Here is a 6,186-nt window from a genome sequence, read left to right as displayed (position 1 = left end):
CATAATATTCGTAATATTGATGTTTTTGTCTAACGTTGTCTTTGAGGATGTAAACAATGAAGATATTAATAATAATAAAATACAGTTTCATGTATTTGTCTCATGTATTGTGTGCTCAGCCCACTCACGGCAGAGAGCAGAAACACAGGAGTCAAACATGTCCCCCCACCCTCCTCGGAAGAACTACAAGTGCACAAGCTTTGTAACAGGTTCTGGGGCCCATCTATAGCGGGAGTTGTAGTTTCTAAATATATTGGTATATTTCTCATAATTAGAAGTTGGCAGTGTAGAATTTTGGATACACCCTGGGTTTTTTTGGGATGGGGAACACACTGATTTTAAAAATGTAATCGTTGAATAGGTGAAAATAGCTTATTACCATATTTGACAGTGCTTACAGTGAGTAAACTTTGGTGACCATATCTACCTGACAGCTGAGGTCCAGAGCTTTCTATAACAGCTGGTCCTGTGTGTGTGTGTAGCACCTTCTATAACAGCTGGTCCTGTGTGTGTGTAGCACCTTCTATAACAGCTGGTCCTATGTGTGTAGCTCCTTCTGTTGCTAAATGACAAGTCTTCAAAGATGTACTGGGTTCAAGGTTCAGAGGTCAATATATTTCAAAACAGGAGTAATGTATCATCTTCAGACTGACATGTTACTCTCCAGGTTAAGAAGTTTCCAACGATGTCGTTGCTGAGGGGTGGCAGTAGCTCAGTCCGTAGGGACTTCGGTTGGAAACCGGAGGGTCGCTGGTTCAAGTCCCAGTACGGACCAAAGTACAGAGTGTGGATTGGTAGCTGGAGAGATGCCAGTTCAACTCCTGGGCACTGCCAGGTGCTCTTGAGCAAGGCACCGTACCCCCCCAACCGCTCAGGGTGCTGGTCCAGCACTGGCAGCCCACTAACTCTGACAGCTCTCCATTTGTGCATGAATAGGTCCTGAGCATGTGTGTGTAGTGATTTCTAACAAACAGAGTGTAAATTGTAATTTCCCCACTGGGGATCAATAAACAGTATACATTATTAAATTAATAATTATAAATTACATTTTTACTATATCATGGAGACCACTTTGCAGGTGATACTTTATTGTCCCCAGAGGAATATCTGCCTTAAGGTTCAAATGCTTCACACATAACATTTGACATATTGTTTTATCATACAGATGACATATACTTACAATAAAAAACATAAACAAAGTGATATGCAGCCAGACTGAAGCACATTATCAGCCACAATCTATTGCTCATCTTTCACAAACAGTGACAAGACCTACACACAACCCTATATGCATTATATCATGAAGCTATTCCACAACCAGCCTTAAGCAACATTATTTAAAGTTTTAATTGAGGTAGCTCCAAATTAGGCCTATAGTTTAGAAATATTTAGTTTACATTGGGGTGCCAGCAGAGGATAAGAGCTCATACTTGGCATGGAGAATAAAGATCAGACCATATTCTCTGTGCTTGCCTGGAGAGACTGGTTTCTATTCCTCTCCACAACCTTCATGACAGTCACCTGACAACCAAACTTTAAATGAGATGTTTTTAGATATTGTCATTTTTTCTGACATATGAATATGCGCTGTAATGCAGCCTCGTATAACATAAACCCTCTGATTCACTGTGTCTGCTCTAAATGATAACACACACTTTGAACACGGGCCTTCCAGCCAGGTGTTGTCCACATGAACACCAAGGTGCCTATAGGAGCAGAGCCCATTAATTGGTTTTAGTTGGTTTGTGAAAAAAATGCCAAAACACATGTTGTATATGTACACATACCCAAACAAAGCTATAGCTCTGTGAACAAAAACCTCAGCAACAATCTGCTTATCCTTTTAATTTCCTGAAATGCTTCCTAAAACTAGTCCCTTCTTAATTTTGAAGGCTATATGGCTACAAGCTGTAACCACGGTGATTGATATGAGGATCATCTTCTGAATATAATAATTAATATGTTAGGCCTACCATAAATTGATATTTCAAAAAAGTCAGCTACTTGCTCATTTTGTGTTTCTCTGTTCTGTGCACCATCCAATATTACCAGGTTCATATTGTGGAATTGTTCCGTATGTCTGAATGGTAAATGGTGCTAATAAAAAATTGAACTAAAAAGAAAAGTAATTTATTTAAAACAACTAATAATGCAGTGTGATGTTAAATCAAGGTAAGTCCCACACATACATATGCTCATGTTTTTTCCCCTTTAGTCTTTGCTATTAACATTCATCAACCACAAAATTAGAAAATTGCGTTTTTAAATAATGATACATGGGAAATAAGATAAAAAAATTACTTCTCTTTGTAAGTAGTTTCTTTTTTGTTTTTAACAACAGAACAAGTCAAAACAAATACAAATAAGACAAACATAAAACACTTTTCATTATTGGTATATTTATTGTACAAATTCTCAGGTCTGCTGGAGCTGCTACCCCCGTGACCCGAGACCGGATAAGCGGACGAAGATGGATGAAATTCTCAGGTAGGCTACAACGTGCAGCAAGCTTTCACAGATGCCGTGCGGTAATTACTACGCCACTTCCGGAGTCTTCAGCTGATTTGATTTGTTGTCACAATACGTGAGACAAATACATGAAACTGTATTTTATTATTATTAATATCTTCATTGTTTACATCCTCAAATACAACATTAGACAAAAACATCAATATTACGAATATTATGTATTTTTTATCTTCTTATCCGCCGAGCGGCACGTATCACGTCACTTCCGGAGTATTCCGCGGATTTTTTAAAACATTACGGTGCATAACTTACTGGAACAAAACAGAGCAACGTGTTGTTGCTGGTGACTAAACCACTGATTATATATATGTACATTGAAGCGATACTGGCGTTAAAGACCCGCTGATTGTTGTCTGATTCTCTGAAATGAAAGCCCGCATTGCATTGTGGGAAATCGGCTTTGCATGCGCCCAGCTCGGATCATATCGTGTTCTGTTTTACAGCATACTGTAATATTTCACCGGTAATAAGACCAAAATAATATTATTAAAATAAAGAAATGTATACTATGATCACATCTAAATAAATGTTGATAGATGTTGCGTTATAGTTTTAAAAATATCAATGAACAACAAAGCAATCCAGCTTCCCTGGCCGAAATAGACCGAAATAATAACATTAAAAGAAATACAAATAAACCATGATAAGATCTGGTGAATAAATGTTGATTAAAACAGCGGTTATTGGGCTAAAAATACCAATAATAGCAAAGCTATACAGCTTCTCTGCCGCAGCCCAACTGGCAGAAAGAAACGTGCTGTGATCAGGGAATCTGTGCGTAGCCCGTCACGGAATTTTCGGCGATTCCGTGAAACTGCCAGAGATTTTGAGTTAAGGGGCCGTATTCATTTCACGGAATTCTGTGAGATCGGTTTGTTATTTTTACTGTAGCTACACACAAAATTTCAGTTTTTAATTACGAGACAAAGTCCGGTTAATGAGCTGCCAGAACTATTTCTGTTATACAGTGTATTATCTTTTTTGTATACATCCTCACATGTGTTACATATACATTAGTATTATGTATATTATGCATTTCTTTCTTTTGGACATGCTGAGCTGTTATTACTACGTCACTTCCTGAGAATCCGGGAGGGTTGGACACTTTTCCATGGTGCATAACTTACTGGAAAAACTGATTACTGTTGATAATATTCCTCATTAAATATGTACAGTAAGTGGAAGCGATATTGGTGTCACAGAGCTGCGTGGTTGCTGTCCATTTGTCGGATATGAATGACTGCAATGCATTATGGGATATTAATGCCCTCGTAGTTTCGTGTCTTCCTGTGTACCATACTATTTCGTCGGTAGTAAGACCGAGATATTAACATTAAAATAAAGTAACAAAAACCATGATAACATCTCGTAAATAAAATGCTGATTAATGTAGCCGTTATGGTTTTAAAAATATCAACATAAGTGACCCAAGGAAACATACATTGAACATTTGACCGATGGAAAAAACCTTTGCTAAGACCGTAAAACCCTTTCAAAGTTCTTCTTAATGTGTCATATTAAGAGGATATTGAGCTACACTCTAGAAAATAAATCCGTAAAATAACAGAAAAAGTTCTGGCAGCTCATTATCCGGACTTTGACCTGTAATTTAAAAAAACAGAAATGATGTGTATGCCTACAGTATATCAAATTTTTTCACACAAAGCTGCCAACTTAGTAATGTTCTGAGAACGTTGAAAGAAACTTCAAAAAGGTTGAAAAAAAGCGGCAAACGTCGAAAAAGTAACAATGTGGACTTCTATAATCTCCCAAACTCTCTGTGGCCGACAAAAGTTCTCAGAGCACAAATAAAAAAAAAAAAACAGAAATACAACCTTGAATCACGTTCTATGGGCAATTTCTGTTATGATAAACAGTCATATATCTGTTAAAACACAAAAAATTCTTAGAGTGTAGGAAACATGGGACCCTGGGAACATAGATGCGTGCCCGTAACAGTTTGTCCAATCCAGGAAGTGTGACGTTTTTATACTGAACTGAGCGGAGAGGTTTCTGTGGATGTTTAACTGCTTTCATTACAATGTGTCACCATTGGAGTCCATTGTGACAGCTAGCTTCCAATTACAGTCTTCCTAGTCTCACTTTGCCAGACCTTCCTCTACAGCGCTGCAGAGGAGGGTCTGGCTAGTCCACACAGCATTCTGGGATGGGAGAACAACGTGCTCTGGTTTATTGGCATTTCTTTAAACCAATCACAATCATCATGGGCGGTGCTAAGCTCTACACAGAGCAACTGCAAAATAGCCATAGGAAAGAACTTGTTTTGGTGGAACATGTGTAGGTTAAAAAACTCAGATTGGACAGATAGTCTAGCTAGCTGTCTGGATTTACCCTGCAGAGATCTGAGGAGCAGTTAACCATAGTCCTCAGAAATCCACCAGAGTTTAAAATGCCAACACAAAGAAAGAGGAAGGTAACGGACATCAGCGAAAAGACATGCATCCGGCGGAATTTCCTGCGGCACTGGAGCAATCTTGGACGTGGAACGTTATGGATATAGACTATAGTCTTCCTGGCATTATGAAGCACACTACAAACTTTTAACGACCACTTTTCAAGCCCACAGCAGACGACAGTTTCACCATCAAAAGATAGATGTTGTGGTGAATTGTGTTTTAATGCAACTTGGGGAACAACAAAAAAACACCCAGGGATAAAAATGTTTCTACAGTTTCCTGAAATAATGAAGGCATCATACTTTGACCTGGCTGGACCTGGATTCACCTGTTTGCTGTGTCACACGGAAACAGTAGCTGCACACACACTTCATGCATTTCTGCTTCCTTTTGTTGAGGTATTTTTAAGGTGAGACTTGTTTGCGCCTCATCATTTTGTCATCCAGCTCCTTCCTGCTACGTGCCGTGAGATTAGACCGGGTGATTTCTTCTCCTGGAGGGCAACGGTGCTTACGAAAGGCATGTCAGCCCAGAGGGGAGGTGACATCGTCGGGGAACAAAAGGAAGCGTCGTCGTCAGGTCAGCGTGTCTGCCTTTCCCCTGAGAAAATAGCTGTCAGTTCATGTATTAGTGACTTTGAAGACGGGCTGGTGGGTAACATGGAACATAACAAATACAATTCTACAGCCACTACTGTGTTTCTCCAAATACCTTTGATTATGCCAAGTAAGTAAGATAAAAAAAAAATACTTTAAAAAGCAGGACAACAGATTGCACTAACTTTATCTCAGTGGAGATTTTAAAAAGATTCTTCATTTTTTGGAAGAAACAACTCGCACATCCAAAAAGTCTTCTGTGCAGGTGCTTTGGAAGATAACATCAACTTGGAAACAAAGGAACAAATCCCGCTCTCTGTTCTTGCTATAGCATCACCTTTTATAAATTTTTTTTTCTTTTTCTATAAATTCATTTTTGTAAAAAAAAAAAAACAACGCATTCTCATGAACGGGTTTGTAGGATATCGTACGAAAAGTTATGCACACAAAAACATATGATATCATACAAAAACTAGGAGACCGCTGGCTGGTCACGTGACATTGACTACAGAGCTTTGCGCTACTGAGCGGCAGTTGCTAGCTGTTTAAGCCGCTACAGAGCTACGTGACGCAGGCTACAGACCTCCGTAACAGCGCCGTCGTATCAGCGGCAGTTTGTAGATGTGTTTAGCCGCTACAGAGCT

The 6,186-nt window shown here is 39.0% G+C and overlaps 1 long non-coding RNA gene across 1 annotated transcript; it reads left to right on the top strand.

The window, feature by feature from the left end:
• The first annotated feature begins 236 nt into the window (after positions 1-236).
• LOC116062448 lies at positions 237-1,291 on the top strand. Its single transcript, XR_004107971.2, has 3 exons — positions 237-468; positions 807-812; positions 1,264-1,291. It is a non-coding gene; the product is annotated as an uncharacterized LOC116062448 (long non-coding RNA).
• The last annotated feature ends 4,895 nt before the right edge of the window (positions 1,292-6,186 follow it).

Source organism: Sander lucioperca, chromosome 1, assembly GCF_008315115.2.
Source record: "Sander lucioperca isolate FBNREF2018 chromosome 1, SLUC_FBN_1.2, whole genome shotgun sequence".
Lineage (NCBI taxonomy): Eukaryota > Metazoa > Chordata > Actinopteri > Perciformes > Percidae > Sander > Sander lucioperca.
Note: the sequence above shows the minus strand (reverse complement) of the source record. Positions and strands in the feature narration are given on the sequence as shown.